This window comes from Brachyhypopomus gauderio, chromosome 15, assembly GCF_052324685.1.
Source record: "Brachyhypopomus gauderio isolate BG-103 chromosome 15, BGAUD_0.2, whole genome shotgun sequence".
Taxonomy (NCBI): Eukaryota; Metazoa; Chordata; class Actinopteri; order Gymnotiformes; family Hypopomidae; genus Brachyhypopomus; species Brachyhypopomus gauderio.
In genome coordinates this window covers 3,486,336-3,503,951 of record NC_135225.1, presented here as the reverse complement: position 1 = coordinate 3,503,951, position 17,616 = coordinate 3,486,336, and the positions used below count along the sequence as shown (strand labels likewise).

The 17,616-nt window shown below is 47.6% G+C and overlaps 1 protein-coding gene across 1 annotated transcript in view; it reads right to left on the bottom strand.

Annotated features, from left to right (window-relative positions):
- Positions 1-8,543: 8,543 nt before the first annotated feature.
- Positions 8,544-17,616, bottom strand: part of lrmda (leucine rich melanocyte differentiation associated) — a 138,280-nt gene continuing 129,207 nt past the window's right edge. Inside the window, exon 4 of the transcript XR_013121319.1 lies at positions 8,544-8,670. The gene's annotated coding sequence lies outside the window, so the exon portion shown is untranslated. The remainder of the gene's footprint in view (positions 8,671-17,616) is intronic.

The following is a 17,616-nucleotide window of genomic DNA, read 5'->3' as shown; positions in this document are numbered from 1 at the left end:
CTACAAGAAAATCAAGACAAACGCTTCATCCAAGCACAATCTAGTTGACATTTCAGGACCATTATACTCTCACATAGCTATCAAACATTATTTTGCTTAGGGAGTTGGAGCAATTATTTCATCCTGTGTAAAACGTGTTTAAGATGCTATTGGTGAAATATTGGTGGAGATTAATCCTGAGCAGCTGCTGACCACGGAAAAAAGTGTTTGCATGGAGTGTTTGCTTTCAAAGTCTTGCCAGAGTGTTTTGAAAGGCATGGCTAGTCAAAGTGCAGCCTTTAACAGTGGTGTTGAGGTCTACGAAATCCGAAGCAACAACACACAAGCACAGTTGTTTCTCCGCAGCTCAGGGACTTAATGTGGTTTCACGCCACTGCGTTCCATGACCTTGGAGTCCTGTAAGAGAATTATCACATTATGGCATTCCTGCACGCCCAACTTTCCAAAAATACAGCTCAAGTATTTCCATTTCCTTCTCCTGATTGTGGCTTCTTTGAGGAGGGGGCGCTAAAGACCTCCCTGGTGTACCGCAGGTACACGCTTAAGGCCTCTTTGTGCTGGACCCGACCAACACTCAAGGAATCCAATACAACACATTCCCAATTACGCTGTCCTCCTGACCACAGCACCTATGGTGACCTTCCTCGTCTCCAACACACATGCAGACACACCCGACAACAACAGAGACACAGCTCGTCTTCTACCACATTAATATATAGTTTTAGGGCCACCAGTGCATAGTAGAACAGGAAATCAATAGAGAAGTGAAAAGGATTTGCAGCAGGCTATAATAAATGTCTCCTTCAGCCAGATTGTGCAGATGCTAAATATTTTAATACATTGCAATGTCACTTCAAAATAGGAGCATATATATATATATATATATATATATATATATATATATATATATAGGTCCTTCATCAGTTGTGTATATATACGTATATATATATATATATATATATATATATATATATATATATATATATATATATATATATATATATTCACCACTCGTATACATACACACACACACACACACACACACACACACACACACACACACACACACACACACACACACACACACACACACACAAAAGGCTGTTTTTGTTCAGCTGGTTTGACTTCTGGACTTTCAGCTCTCATGATACAATTTGAATTTGAGAGTCTTGGAAAAGGTCAGAGTGTCCTAAAGTTATGGTATTCATATTATATTAGTGTGTGCTAGAGTTTGATGGAAAACATGTGGTGGACCAGAGTGTAATGCCATAATGTCATGATTGAAAAGCAGCTTAAATCGTGGTCACACTCAATTCTAATGTGACTCAAAGCTCTCAAAAGTTCACTGGGGCCTCTAAACATTATGATTAACCATTTCAATGACATTTCAATGGGATCTCCACAAAGAAGACCCACAAAGTAATCATCTCAGTATTTTTTTACACTGCTACTTTAACAAACATTAGATGAAGATTAAACATACTTGTATTTCATCACAGAAAGTGCATTGTATTCAAATTAAAATGCAATGTGACGAAGTCAATGGTCTGGCCCCTGCATTTCATATTTTGCACACAACTGCATTTTTGCTAAGCCAAAAAATACACCATAAAACACAGCATCACTTTCACTTTAAAAACATGTTCGGTATAAAGTTGCAGACTTATGTTTACTTTCCTGAGTTCATTTCTACGAGCCCTACAGTCAAAATCACACTCTCTTACCCAGAGAGGAAGAGTGTCATTTGCCCGATCCTGCGCACCCCAGGCACGCCACCACAGCCCAACGGGGACGTTTGTGAGAATGAGCGCGCTAATTACGGGTTGCTGTAACATTGTTAAAGCCAGCATGTCTTTAAATGTAAGACACCCCACTGGATGGGACATAAGAGCAAAACACAAATAACTAATTATGCCATCATCTCGTGCCGGCCGCGTGCAGCGATAGCTTGTCTCCGCTGCTTGTTAATTGGTGACCTGCACTATTGGTCAGCAGACAATCGGCGCGATGATGAAGCCAATTAGAGCGGGAGAGTACACATGCCCCACGGAGCTTGTTGTGGCTGCCACATCACGTCTCGTCTTACTCAAAACAAACGGCGAGGAAGAGCAGGCGTGACAGCTGTGGTGGGCCCAGGCAGGGGACGGGGCAGCACAGCGGCCAAATCCTCCCTCACAAAGGCCGCCATTGTGCCGTGGAGGCCGCCTTCGGGGCAATAAAGCGAGGGCTAATCTGTTTAAGTGCTGGGACACGACGGAAAGACTGGCAGTCTCTCTGTATCTGTCCCCCTTAGGTGTGTTACAAAAGCAGCTTCAAACAAGAGCGGGGAGTGCTCTAAGCAGATTTACTGTTTTGCTGCATTTCAAGGGTATTACTTTATTTATTTGACTATCAGGGCCCTGCAACGCTTCATAAGAACACCTGAGTTTAGGATGCTCCCGGTGTCTCCGGGGAAACCGCTTCGTTCGAGCGCAGCGGATGTACAGCTTACATTCCCTCGAACTCCAAACGTCTGGGTTGAGGTTCACGCCACTTCTCTGCACTTCCCTTTAATCTTGGATGAATCTGGTGGTTTCGGCAGCTCGAGAACAGATGCTAAGTCACCTTACTGTGGCCGGGCGTCTGCGCTGATGAGGGCCGTGTTCTCTGTGCGCTCTGGATCGGCCGCGTCGACGTGCACCAGTGGGCGCCCGTCACAGGGCGGCTTTGTTCTTGCCGTGCTACAACCATATTTACCTCTCGAATCCCGCACGCAGGTCTGAAGATGGTGCAACGATGAAGCTTCACTCAACCGCAACATAAATATTTTATGACTGTACAATTACATGAAATCAAATCTTAGTGAAGCTGCTCATTTATATTCCCTGCAGGAGGAGGGAGGCGGGTAGAGGAGAAGTAAACGAAAAAACCCCGCCCCGCCCCGCCAAAAAGCAGGGCAGAAATGTTTGGAGAGGAGAAACGAGCATGCCATCCCCAACCAAGAGGTAAGGCTGGAATAATTGCGTGTGCAGAGGGGTAATTAAGCGGTCGGGAGCAGCGTGTACGTGAGCTGTCATTCCGATCGCCAGCACCGTCACACAGCACAACACAAGGCAGAGTGGACAGGCGCCGTCCCCCTTTGATCCGGCCTCATGCATACGGATCGAGGTCATTCTGTGGTCCTTAAAGAGGCCCGACACACAAGCCAAGCAGGACGGGAAGGGCGCGTCTTCAAAGAGCCGTGCGCGAGCGGCTGTGTAAACGAGTTTGACAATTAAGCCCTCACAAACAACGAAGCAGGGCATCGCTAATTCTTACACTCCCCCAGATACACAGAGAGGGGTCACGCAAACGAAGATGCAAGCAAAGATGACTTAGTAGGTCACCTAAGCAGTGATTAGCTCAGGCTATATAAAACAGATGTACTTAATCTTCTGAATTACACAGAGAGGCAAACCCACAGTGATCTTCCTGCTATTTATCTTCACTCTCAGACTGTAAATAATTTCTGCTGGGGTTCACAGGAATGCGCTGTGTGGTGTGTTATTGCGATGTGGGAGGAGGGAGAGGAGGCAGACCTGCACGTCTTTGGGCTTCACCACCTTCATGAAGGCTCCTCGGGCACTGGCCTCTGCACGCTCGTCCACGCTCACTCCACGGCTGTCCAGAAACTTCAGCGTCCGCAGCTTGTGCAGCACAAAATACCTGCACACGGGGCCACAGCACACAGGTCGTGAGGGAGGGGCCCCCCCAGCTGACAGGCGTCACACGCGACACATGCTAATGCTAAGTGGAGAATGCTAAACTAGCTACATTAGCTAAACTAGCTACACTTTAAAAAAAAAAAAACAAAACAACCACCAAAAGCAATGTGAGCTTCATATTTCAGACACTGATTACAAATTTGTCATGGTTGTAAATGGAATGATGAAGCCTTGTTTACTTGGTGTTAATATGGGTGATGTGTGATAATCACTTTCAACATTAATAAAAAAAAATATGGACAACATATAAATAGATTGGAAAATAAAACAGAGAGACCTCATCTGCCAGGCTGTCATTTCTGTAACATTACTGATGTCTTTTTAAGCTTTTACACACTCTCTATCTTTCATTCGGAGGGAGAAAATGACATGAGATAATAGCACGAATACGGAGATGACAACAGATTCTTTCGCGGGGCTGACTGGAATGGAGGAAGCAGCCTGTCAAGATTATGCTTCAGAGAGAGAGAGAGAGAGAGAGAGAGAGAGAGAGGAGAGAGAGAGGAGAGAGAGAGAGAGAGAGAGAGAGAGAGAGAGAGAGAGAAGAGAGAGAGAGAGAGAGAGAGAGAGAAGAGAGAGAGAGAGAGAGAGAGTAAGTGGAGGGTGTGAACAGATGTGTACATGGGCAGTGTCAGATCTCCAACTGAGTTCTCATGCACAAGCCAGTGACAAATTGATGCTGATGACAATGATGGAGGAAGATGATGGAGGAAGATAACTGATCCCTGCAACATGTCTTAAGACGAGCGTGGATCTAAAAACCTACCCAGCTACAAATATCGCCAGGGTATAACATATGCACCATATACCTAGACGTATTTGGTATTCGTATTAGCTGTCAGAGTTCAACCACTGCTACAGGTATTGTTATGTATATAACATGACTTATATGGCTTTATAATACAAGACAGAAAATAACCTAAAGCAACAATAACCCCCCCCAGCACGCAGACGGCCGGTGCAAACACACGAACTCGCACACACACGTCTGCAGGCGAACGCACCCGAGGCCACACTGCCCTTCACCCCTTCATCTAAAGCACACGCAGATTCACGCACTCGATAAACGTCATCCATGCAAAGAGGCAAACGAATCCTGCGTGGGGGAGGTGGGGGGGGGGGGGGGGGGGGGGGGGGAGGAGGTGTTGAGGAGGAGGAGAGGATATGTCCGCCACTGCAGACGCCTGTCAGCACTGCCATGGCTGCATCTCTCCAGTTTGAGCAACAAAAAATAAATAAATAAACAAAAACTAGCAAAGCACCTCAAGCCCCTGAAGTAAACAATGATGAATGAGCCTTGTGGCTGCTGTAAAATACAGTGCAGTGCGGGACACTAACGCTTGTGCGTTTCATTTGACTAATTGAAAAAGCTGAACTAGCACATAGCATTTCACTGAGTTATGGAAAAGGGCTGTTTTGTTTCATGTGTGTGTGTGTGTGTTGTTTTGTTTTTGTTTTCTTGTCTTTGTGTTTTTTTCCCTTGCAGCACACTCGAAGAGACGTGTAGCCCAAGGCCAGCCCTGCCATGACCGGAGAGACGCCTAACCTTGTCAGACATGGAATCTGCATCATGCTCAGTCTGATGCATTCCTGTGTGACACATTATGAATATTACATCACAAATCCACAGTGGCTGTCAGTCACAGGGAGAGTAGCCTTCCCCTGCGCTGTGTGAGGCGTTGGAGACACCGTGAGGGAGTGGCGCCTCTTACGGTCCTCTGTATGGTAAATGATTCATACTGAACACAGTGTCGAGAAAAATGCACTTAGACTAAGATAGACAAAAGCATGCATCAGCCCCCCCACGTCTCCCCCTCCTTCCATCCCCCCTCGCGGGCTCCACGCTGGAACACATGGTGGGAACATGGCGTGATATCGCACTCCCATAGGCCTGGGCGTGATAATGAACGCATCGCTACGTTTCGTAAGAAAAAGACAGCAAACACTCATTTGTGGTTATCACAATTCACACATGAAATCGATTTTGGCGCTCGGTGTGGTGAAAGCAGGGAAGGGGGGGCAGTGCGGCCTGGGGGGCAGTGAGGCCTAGGGGGCAGTGCGGCCTGGGGGGGCAGTGCGGCCTGGGGGGGGGGGCAGTGAGGCCTGGGGGGCAGTGCGGCCTGAGGGGGCAGTGAGGCCTGGGGGGCAGTGAGGCCTGGGGGGGGCAGTGAGGCCTGGGGGGGCAGTGCGGCCTGAGGGGCAGTGCGACCTGGGGGGCAGTGAGGCCTGGGGGGGCAGTGCGGCCTGGGGGGCAGTGAGGCCTGGGAGGGCAGTGCGGCCTGGGGGGGCAGTGCGGCCTGGGGGGGCAGTGCGGCCTGGGGGGGGGCAGTGAGGCCTGGGGGGCAGTGCGGCCTGAGGGGGCAGTGAGGCCTGGGGGGCAGTGAGGCCTGGGGGGGCAGTGAGGCCTGGGGGGCAGTGCGGCCTGAGGGGCAGTGCGACCTGGGGGGCAGTGCGACCTGGGGGGCAGTGAGGCCTGGGGGGGCAGTGAGGCCTGAGGGGCAGTGCGACCTGGGGGGCAGTGCGGCCTGGGGGGGCAGTGAGGCCTGAGGGGCAGTGAGGCCTGAGGGGCAGTGAGGCCTGAGGGGGCAGTGAGGCCTGAGGGGGCAGTGCGGCCTGAGCTTACAGGCTGAGCGGAGCCTGGGGAGCTGGTTTAGGATATTGCACAACAGTCCTTCTGCCAAAGAGGCCTGTGGGGGCAGTGCGACCTGGGGGGCAGTGAGGCCTGGGGGGGCAGTGAGGCCTGAGGGGCAGTGCGACCTGGGGGGCAGTGCGGCCTGGGGGGGCAGTGAGGCCTGAGGGGCAGTGAGGCCTGAGGGGCAGTGAGGCCTGAGGGGCAGTGCGGCCTGAGGGGCAGTGCGGCCTGAGGGGGCAGTGCGGCCTGGGGGGCAGTGCGGCCTGAGCTTACAGGCTGAGCGGAGCCTGGGGAGCTGGTTTAGGATATTGCACAACAGTCCTTCTGCCAAAGAAAAAATGACTGAAAGTTGCCAAACAACACATTGCTCAAGAAAAATCAGTCATTGTACCTTAAGGAAATGTTGGCAAGCAATAAAAAAATGTGTCATTAATCATACATTAATGTTAACTCCCACAACTAAAAGCAATAGAATATATAATTTATATACATCTATATCTACATATATCTATTTTATATCTGAATTTATATTTATATCTGAACGCTGCTATGATTAAAATAATACAGATTCAGGTTGTTAGAACGCCACATTGGTACACTAAGAAACCCGGATTTGTATTTACAGGTTTTTATTTTATGTGTTTTTATTTTAAGTGCCCAAAGAGTGCAGAGAGCACGTGTGTGTGTGTGTGTGTGTGCTGACCTGTATCTCTGGTAGTCGTCTTCGTCTTTCTCCGGACTGACCAGCTGGTTAGGACAGGCCTCGTTTCCCAGAAGGCTGAGGTATTCCAGTGCTGGCGTGACTTCCTGCAAATGCTCCAATAGGCCTTCAATGTCGGTGAGGTGCCAAGGGAGCAAAGGTCAAGGAATTCAGCCTGGCTCATTACATTAGCATTTAGTGCTTGGCCTACGGTGGCCTGCATGGCACACTCATGGCCGTGCGGTGCGGAGCACTGTGCATGCGGCGGAAAGAGCAGCTACATTTAAGAGCGGGAATTTGGCACGTGTGGTATGTTTTTGCTGTTCCTGTCCCGTGTTTCTCTCTCCACTCCGTAGGTGGCTTGGTACAGAACATTAAAAACACTGACTAAATGATGGATGCCTTGTGGTAGAACGGTTAGCAAGTCCACGGGCCACGAAAACTTCCTCTTCCCTCCGTGCCGGGGCACAAACAGCCTGTTCAGAGCACATTCATCACCAACACATTCACTTCACTGGGGGGAGAAAAAGGCGCCCAAATGTGTCAAAATACAACTGCACTAATGCAGCGCTTGAACTTCAATGGCAGCGGGACTCTACAGGGTGTAAATAATTGGGCCATTAGCATGTGCGGCCCACTTCAGAGGGGATCTTGCGATCTGCCGCCATTCAGCTGTAGCCCGGGCTGGAGTGGGGTGAGAGGGGCAGCGCGGGGCAGCGCGGGGCAGCGAGGGGCAGCGCGGGACGGTGGGGTCATTACCCCGGGCCTGCAAACCGGCCCCACCAGAACAGCGGGAAGGGAACCTAGCAATTATTTCTGACTGATCAAATTGCCTGTGTGTCGTAACACTTGCCGTATGCCTGTGCATAGTTTATCGTCCGCAAACATTTTAACCAACTCCTGTCAGCTTATTTCGTGCATTCAAGTATTTTAAAATAATCAGGAGCGCTGCAAAAAAAAGTATTATAATTATTACTGCGACAATTTATTTAAAATTAGTTTATATTGTAATGAAGTCTGATAAGCAGGATTAAGAACACACTTGTTTATAGTTAATGTTGTGTTATTAAAATTCTATTATTCTAATTACTCCAAACGAGCACACTTTACTGTCTTCACAGGAAGACCATCTCACAACCTCGTCCCTCCTGTCGGACAGCTGCATTACAGCGATTATTACTCACTCTTCCACTAGAGGTCACCGTGGCACAGAGTCAGTTTCAGTAAAATTGGACTCCACACCCAAGACTCTCTCTCTCTCTCTCTCTCAGCCAGAGAGGAGCAGCCAGAGAGGAGCTCAGTTTAATACAATAACGCCATTTAAAGAGCATTTAAAGAGCTGAAGTGTGTAAAGACAAGATCCTAAGCGCAGTGTGGAGCTCGCGGGGAGAGTTTCTGCTCACCACTCCTCTCTGTCCGCTGTAACGCATGTGCTCGGACACAAAGGCAGCATGAGCTGAAAGGATATTTGGTTCTTATTGAGTGTTAGGGTATGGAGCTGTGGTAACCTGGGCAACCAGAGGTCATTTCCGAGAAGATTGTTGTCCACAATCAGCTCTTCCAGTTGGCTGAACGCTTTCAGGCCTGTCAGTGACCTGCAATGATAAGGAGAGAGAGGAAAAATGATATGGCCCTAAATCTGGGCGGCCATTATGTGCGGAAATAAATATTTCAGCCGGCTTCTTTCACGGGCCGGAATAGTTTGAGCTTGGGCCTGTCAGGAGAGTGAATGACAAGAATTAGTGGAGCTCAGATCCCCTGGCATGGCCTCTTCCACACGCTGGCAGTTTGAGGGATGAGGTCACTCGCCAGTAGCCAGGATTCAAAACAAAGGGGCTTCAGAAATGCAGTGTGCGGGATGGATTTGTCAATGTCTTGTGCCTTCAGGCACCCAGCTTTGCCTGACTCTAACCCTCCATTCCCAAGATGAATAACTCTGTCACAGTTCACCTTCACTCCCCCGACACAAATTTAACTTGTCATCCATCATTTTCCCAGCACAGCTATAATGCCCCACCACAAACGAAATGAGCACAACTTCTCCAACTCTCCCATGATGAGATGATGAGCCCTTTTAGAATGCAAAAGAAGAGTTTTTAGAGGGAGAAAAAATGGATATTGTTCACTCTTTTATTCAGCGGCACGACACCTAATCCCCTACTACCATAAACACACAACACACACGCACGCACACACAGAGTCCCCAAGGACTGTCCTTCTGAGTGCTCCCCTCTCCTGACCCTGGTCTGGCATAAACATGATAAAGGGTGGTGCTGTGGGTGGTGTCAGGGCCTTCTAAAGTTCACCATGCGGAAGGTGCACAAAGCTGGGGTGTGTGTTTCTAATCCCTCAGATGGCACAGGCTGACAAACTACAATGTTAATGTGTCAACCTTCAGTTAATTGACATTTAGGTCTGTCAGCTCGCCTCGAGAAAAGAACAATTCAATGGCAACTGAGACGCTGGTCTTGGTTTCCTTTCAGGTAAAAGACACACAATACTCATATTGGGTTTCGGTGACAGCGCGGTCTGGGTCTCCTCGAGTGCTGAACAGAAGGACGTCCACACACAAATCATCTGCACTGACGGAAGAGAAGCTGGGCTTATTTAAGTAGATCTTTCTGGATGAGACAGGTGTCACTACTGAACAAACGTAACTCCAACCATCACCAGTGTTCCACCAGTTCCTCTCCTTCTCCTGAGTAATACAACTTCTCCACAGAAGATCACCGAGTGGCTGAGAGGGTGAGGAGAAACAAACACGAGAGAACAGCTATGAAAGAGACACTGAGGGAAATGGTGAGTTATTAAAAAGGTACAAAGACCCCAAAGTAAAAAAACACAAAAATGTATATTATTTTATATTTATATTTAATTATATATTAAATATAATTATATATTATTATATATTTATATTATTTATATTAACACCTTATGTGTGTGTGTGTGTGTGTGTGTGTGTGTGTGTGTGTGTGTGTGTGTGTGTGTGTGTGTGTGTGCATGCATGCGTGTGTGTGTGTGTGTGCATGCATGCGTGTGTTAGTGTGTGTGTGAATGTGTGCATGTGTGTGATTGTGTGCATGCGTGTGTGAGTGTGTGCGTGTGTGTGTGAATATGTGTGTGTGAGTGTGTGTGTGATTGTGTGCATGCGTGTATGTGTGTGAGTGACTGTGTGTGTGTGTGTATGTGTGTTTGTGTGCGAGTGTGTGCGCATGTGTGTGTGTGTGTGTGTGTGATTGTGTGTGAGAGACTGCATGTGTGTGTGCGTGTGACTGTGTATGTGTATGTGTGAGTGACTGCGTGTGTGTGTGAGTGACTACATGTGTGTGCGTGTGTGTGTGTGTGTGTGTGTGGATGTGTGTGAGACTGTGTGTGTGTGTGTGTGTGTGACTGTGTGTGTGTGACTGTGTGTGTGTAACTGTGTGTGTGTGTGTGACTGTGTGTGTGTGTGTGTGTGTGTGTGACTGTGTGTGTGTGACTATGTGTGTGTAACTGTGTGTGTGTGTGTGACTGTGTGTGTGTGACTGTGTGTGTGTGTGTGATTGTGTGTAGTGTAATGTAGTGTAATGGCTCTGACTGCCCAGGTCTGTAAATGAGAGTTGGTCTGCTCGTCCCACCTGTCTTCCTTGGCTAGTTGGCAGTGTGTGTAATGTTATTAGCTGCTTGGTTAAGAGGCTCTCGTGGCACAGGGGGGCTGCTTATTAATTGTTGTTTTCATGTCACCACTGCTGCGTGCACTCTGTGATTTAATCAGTTAAATTCACAGCCAAGGGAGAAACCAAATCACATCACAACAACATGAGGGGGTTGAGGCCTAATAGCCCCAGGCCTCTGAGCTCTGAGCAAATTTCACCTCAACACCGTTTCCACTATCATAATCCATAACATCTACAGAGCGTGCAGCAAGCAAACTTTTAAACTGTACAGTTAATTGCTTAATAAAGTCACCAGTTCCTTTGTTTAGATGAATGCTAATGGACAAAAGTGAGCTCAGAGTCCCCTGGAGACGTGATAAGCACAAACACGCCCATGAACATACACACACGCACACGCGCACGTACCGCTAGGAACCACCCCGATTTGCACCTATCCCCCATGGGGAATCCAAACCTGCTCGCACGTTTTCACCATCGCCTTCATAGGCCCAGTACAACGACAGAGAGGCGCGGAGCAGAAAGCTGTGAATGATCGGAAAGAAAGAGACAGGGTGCGGAAGACAGGCAAGCTGAAAGAGAGCAAAAGAGAGAAAGTTTAATGAGCTACACCAATGAACCCTTGTCTTGTTAAGATAATTATGATCAAGCCCATTGTCATAAGTAATATCTCAACATCCTTGCTTATACAGTGTGGCTCTGTGCCTGAATTAACACCACCACATAAGTGAGATGAGCAGTCACTGTACACTATAATGGATTATTTCTTTCTTTTTATATATATATATATATATATATAAAGAAAATCCTAAAAACGAGTAGAGTACCATTTTTTCTATTTTCTTTGCTAAGAGGGCATGGTGCATTAACACTATAATAATGTGTGCTTGTCAACTGGTCCCTGACATTCAAATGCTTTCAAGTTCCCTTCTATTAAAGCTACGGCCTGTAAAACAAATTACTATGCAGTGTACCCTCAAAAGAAGCCAACAGGCAGGGCAAGAGAGCAGACAATGACACGGAGATGGCCTGACAGAGATGGATGGATCGATAGACAAATACTAATGCAGACATGCTGATTGATAAACTACTACTGACGGGGGCGGGTAAGGGGGGGTTCAACACTCCGTGATTATTGGCTGAAATGTCAGTCACCGCAGCCATTAGTCTGTGGGTATCCCTGGTCACATGTCCACCTAGGCTAAAACAGTGAAAGACGAGAGAGAGAGAGAGAGAGAGAGAATGAGAAGGCTGTCACTGCTGCTCATCTCAAGTGGCTAAGGTATTGTATTATTGTTTTTACACAGGACTACACCTGCTGAACCTTTAACAAGGTGAGGTAGCAAACAATGCTAACCACAACTGTCCACTCCCACACAGGCGACCATAAAGAGGGCCGACCTCAAGCCCAGCGGTCATTCAGACACACTTAAATTCCCTTTGTATTCCGAGTCCACATCTTAACATTGATCCCATTCAATGAAAGACTCCTTTTCATGCCCTCTCTGGCTTTGATATTTCCCTTTGCTTGGGCCATTAATTCCCTTGTTTGTGTTCTAGTTTTAAAGGGCCTCTCTCTCACTGTCTCTTTCCACCAGCAACTCTCCCAGTCCCCCGTGTGTCTTCTCTGACAGTGCTGCTGAGCTGTTCCTTTGATTATCAGTCTTCTTCACATCCACTGCTCCACTGAGCCACCCGTGTGTCTCCAGCCCAATGTGGGAGCCGAGCTCCCCAAACACTCATATCTACACAACACACACTCACTGATCAGTGTGGGGGAGAAAAAAATAAGTGGGAGAAACACCTGGCCACCTCCACACCACGCCAGCTCGGTTCGGTCTAAACGGACGACCCGGGTCGAGACCGCAGACAAAGAACGGAGGAGACTGCACAGACAAAGAGATTCCTGCCTGACGCGGAAGTTACATTACGAGCCCCATCCCAAATGAGGAGGAGAGAGCGGAATATTTTTGGGTTGCTGTCTGCATGGATGTGAGGCCCGGGATAAGCCCTTAGGCCTTGTTTTAAAGTTTGAAGGGTGATGTCACATCAAAGCTGTCTCCAGGGCGGGAGAAGTAATGTTTTTATTCTGAGGAGGCAGCACCAGCGCAGGAGTGACAGCCAAATTGACACACTGTTCACAGGGCAAAAGATAAATGTTTGATGAATTGGCCAATACAGTTGGAGTGATGGGCTTCATATGTGCATAATGGACTGGCTGCCTGGCAGTTCAGATTGCCTGCCAAGATAAGAAACCATAATGAATGAGAGAGGAGAGCAGAGTCGTAAAAAAAAGGAGCGGAGTGCCTTTAATAAACTTAATATAAACGGACAAGAGGAGATGCTGATGGCACAGCTTACAGACCGGCTGCACGTCTGGGGATATAACGGACCGCCACCTGATCACGTCTGGGGATATAACGGACCCCTACCTGATCAGTCCCACGCTGAATATTGTCTGCCTGAAAGAAATAAAAAAATTTAAAAATCTACCATTGCCAGAAAACAAAGGTTGGTTTATTCTTTGAACCTTTTATTAACAGAAGCCAAAACTAAACGTGAAATGCCAGTTTCAAGAAATATGTCAGCACATTTTGGCTTTTCGAAAGCAACTCTTTCACCTTTTTTTTTTTTAACCTTTTGTCAATTCATTCCAGACTATAAACACAAAACCCAGCTGCCCTCACCCCCCTCCCGACAACAAAAAGAGCTTAGATAAGACAAATTACATCTTAATGGCTTCCCACTACCTTCCCACATGCAATTCTGTTTTCAGTCTTCAAAAACATGATGCTTTTGGATGCTGCTGTGCTATAAATCTTGGAAGCGGTGGTTTTACGCAGCCATTATCAGGATAATCTCTCAGCCCAGTGCACCAGTCTCACTCCTGTCATGTCAGAAGCCCTCAGGTGGCAGCAATTTACAGATCACACATGTAGGGAGATGAGAACGGGTGGCGTGTCAGTTCACACGTGTTACAGCCGTCCGGACCGGCAGCCCTGCTGAAGTAATGAAGACGTACAACACGACTGTGATGTTTCTCCTTAAACGTCCATTGCATTGTTTATACTGATATAATGGTACATCATTGAGTTGCATCTCAAATAAATTGATACTACCACAAATGAGGAAATGATGGGGATGTAATGGGGCCCGGCTGCGTTACAAATGCATCGCGTAGGGGTGAACTCGTCCGTTCAGAGGTCAATCTGGAAACAAAAAGACCTGCATCCCTTGGATATTCAATCGGTGCACTTACTGTAGTCTTTGTACCGCGGCGGTGCAGAACAACTGGCCCGGGGTGGGGCGGCGTGGCCCGGTTCGGGTGGGAGGACTCGGGCTGAAATGGCAGGTGAGTTATAGAGCGCTTGTCCACATCCACAGCTCTCAGCGGTAGGAGGTTAATATTCTCACGTCATTAGGTCCACTGGCTCGGACGACGGCTCATTGAATCAGGCAGCAAATTATTTCCTCACGTGGCAGAGGACAGCGTGCTTCAAAGAGAGAAGGGGCCGAGGTCAGAGTGGCTCTCCGCTGTGATTAATGGCCGGGGATCAGCCGAGGTGGGCCGTAAGGTAGGAATGTGACGCGGGCTTTTGACAGCCTTGACTTTTTAAGCTGGAGTTGACCCCCGGCCCCTAGCAAACTTTGTTTCCAACGCTGGTGCTGACTGGCCTGATGGGCCCCGTCACGGACACCCAGCACCCAGCGAGAACAACCGTGTGCCTAATGACTAGTCTAATCACTAGTGTTACTGAGACCAGAAATGGTCTTTACCCACAGCAGACAGCAACAGGGCAAACCACAGGCAAACCCTCACCAGTGAGCGATGGACTACACATGCCATAAACCTCCACTCACTGTAGAAACAATTTTTCAACGATGAATCAATGATAAAAACAACTGGGCAAAATATAATTTGCTTAATTTTGTTAGGGCTGCCCTAGAGCAACACTCTGGCCGGTGGTCGTTGAGCACTGCGACGGCGCGCAGAGTTGCTACACCATCTCTCTTCCTGCCTCACGGCCTGCAAGGACCCACAGCCCCCCGGTTTCCTTCAAACGCCACCGCTGACGGATTACATCTCTCCCCACAAAACAAATGCACTCTCCCTCTTGTACCGCGGCACTGAAAATCAATCCTATTCTTTACAGATGCCATTGTAGGCATCCCATCATTGTTTATATACGAGGGAAATGTATCTTAAAGTTACAGCGAGATTAATAAAAAAACAAGGCAATATGAAAGAGCAAAAAATATTCACATGGAAGGATGATCTCTTAGGTGGTAGAAAATAAGACTGCGCTCTCGTATACGGGTTAACATATCCCAGAAGCTCAAATACGTCCTGGCCTCTCTACAGTATCTCTAGCTGAGTGGGTTGAACTGTCAGGCAGTACTCCTGTATGCTTGAGCATCTATCTAATAGCAAATAATCACTAGCCGGCTGCCACTTCCTGGCAAATGATCGATGACACTTGATGGATGACTGTGCCCACGTTCAGTTTCACTCCCATCTCGTCCCACAGGCACACGAGACAGCCGTGGCGTTCTGCCTCGTGGCCCAGCCCCGGCGTTCTGCCTCGTGGACCAGCCGTGGCGTTCTGCCTCGTGGCCCAGCCCCGGCGTTCTGCCTCGTGGACCAGCCGTGGCGTTCTGCCTCGTGGCCCAGCCCCGGCGTTCTGCCTCGTGGCCCAGCCCCGGCGTTCTGCCTCGTGGCCCAGCCCCGGCGTTCTGCCTCGTGGCCCAGCCGTGGCGTTCTGCCTCGTGGACCAGCCACGGCGTTCTGCCTCGTGGACCAGCCACGGCGTTCTGCCTCGTGGCCCAGCCACCCTTGCTTGCAACAAAAAGTCCTGATTTGACACTCCCAGAGCTGCGAACGAGGGGATTGGAGAGAAAGGAACCGGGAGACGCCTGGAACCCAAACTGCGCCTCTCCAGTGGTCACTGGGAAAAGAAATCACAATTTTTCAATATTAGAGGGAAATTAAATCATCTGATGATCTAATTGGAAGTAGACGTGGGGCTTGCGCATGGCAGAGAGGATTATGGTCTAGCACCTGCAACATCACTCTCTGGGGCCCCATTACAAGGTCCTTATTAGTTTTTACTCTGCAGATTAAAATGCGAGCGCGGCAATCTTTGATCTCTCACTTGCTGACACAAATCCTTTCAAGCCCCAACATTTTCTGCTGGGTAATTAGTGCTAATTAAAAGGTTTCAAGCAGGCAGTGAGCGCCGCTCCTCTCTCGTCCAAATTGCCATCAAGTTCTCCCCGTCTAACGGATCTGTGTGTGATCCACGTTGGCCCAGTTTTAGAGTGATTATCACGGCAACTGCACAAACAACAACTCTGGCGTCTTGCGCAACTACATAATTACAAGGATGCAGACCCAAAATCTGAATTCAAAAACTTAAAACCAATCAGCGGGACAACAACCCTACAAGGCATGCAATGAAAAATAAAGGAACGATCTGAAAGATCTAAAACTCTCAAGTTTAAAAAAATTAAATATGGTTCTAATTAAAAACAGTCTGGTTTAATTTAATTGCAGTGCACTCCACATTACCACTTAAATATATGAGGCATATTTAACCAGATCTTTCATCAGCCTGTTATTACATTATAATTAGCTGTCATTCCAACATATCTTTATGCAGGCGGTAAAGTGTCAGGTATGCAGACATCTCCCTCTGACATGCAAGAAACAATATCATTACACAGTGTTTCAAAATGATAATTACATAATCTTTGCATTGGACCAACTACATGTGACAATTAGACACATTCAAACCAATTAAAGCAACCACACACCCCATGTTCATCCATGTAAAATGATGCTGACTACTCAAAGACCCTACTATTAAGAAATGATTTTGAATTTTTCCAAAGCCCATTACCTCTGCCGAGGAGGGAACGCTAGTGTAAGTGGCTGTTCAGTAACTGAATAAACATGAATTCTTTTAGAGAATTTATGTCACTGTTTAGCACAACGGAATAAAAACATGAGGTTTGTACACTGAATTAACACAACTAAATTCCAGTTCAGACGTTCCCACCCCAAGATCGGTTCTCCTTTGTTGACAAAGAATGTGTAAATGGTAAATGTAAGTCTCCCTCCCTTTGTTGATGGAGCCCATGAAGCACTGCTGTTTGAAAAGCTGCTGCAACCGCGTGCTACATTTCAGGACCCCGGTGTGCCATTCACAGCAGTTCTAACCCTGGGTTTCAAACATGTGGCTTTAGAAAATGTGGCAATGCTTCACTTGTGCTGTATCATTTCCAAATGTTTCAACGCAGGCTGCGGGTCTGAACCACGGATCTGTGGGAGGACCGATCTGTTTCATAATGCAGTTATGAGGCACAAACTTCATCATTCACATCTTCAGCCCTTACATCATTTGAAAGGTGCCATCAATTTTCTCTCTAGTGAGAAATGCCTGAAGGTGCCAAGTACAATAGAAATGGCTGAAAACACCATGGACCACAAATGCTTATCTGCTCTGGACAAGAAGCAAATAAAACTTTTCTGGAAGTCACTGAGTTTACTGGTCTAAATTCATTTCATTCGCTATACTGAGGATCAACAAAAAACAACACTGGTGATCACACTCTAGCTCATATCCTCCACCAGTTACCCTATTAAGTCTTATTATTTCCCCCGTTATGGTTGGTGCTACAGCCCTAAACATGGCTGCTGTATGCTGATAGATGCTCTGCATCGTTCATTATTCTGCTCATAATTCCTCTACATCTTATTCCATCCAGTGATCATTTTTTCACAACTGCCGCTCGCCTCTAGACTAACTACCTGGATTGCTGAATAATTTGTAACTTAGTTAGTTTCCCTCATGCTACTGATTGTGATGGTTATACATTTGTCATCTC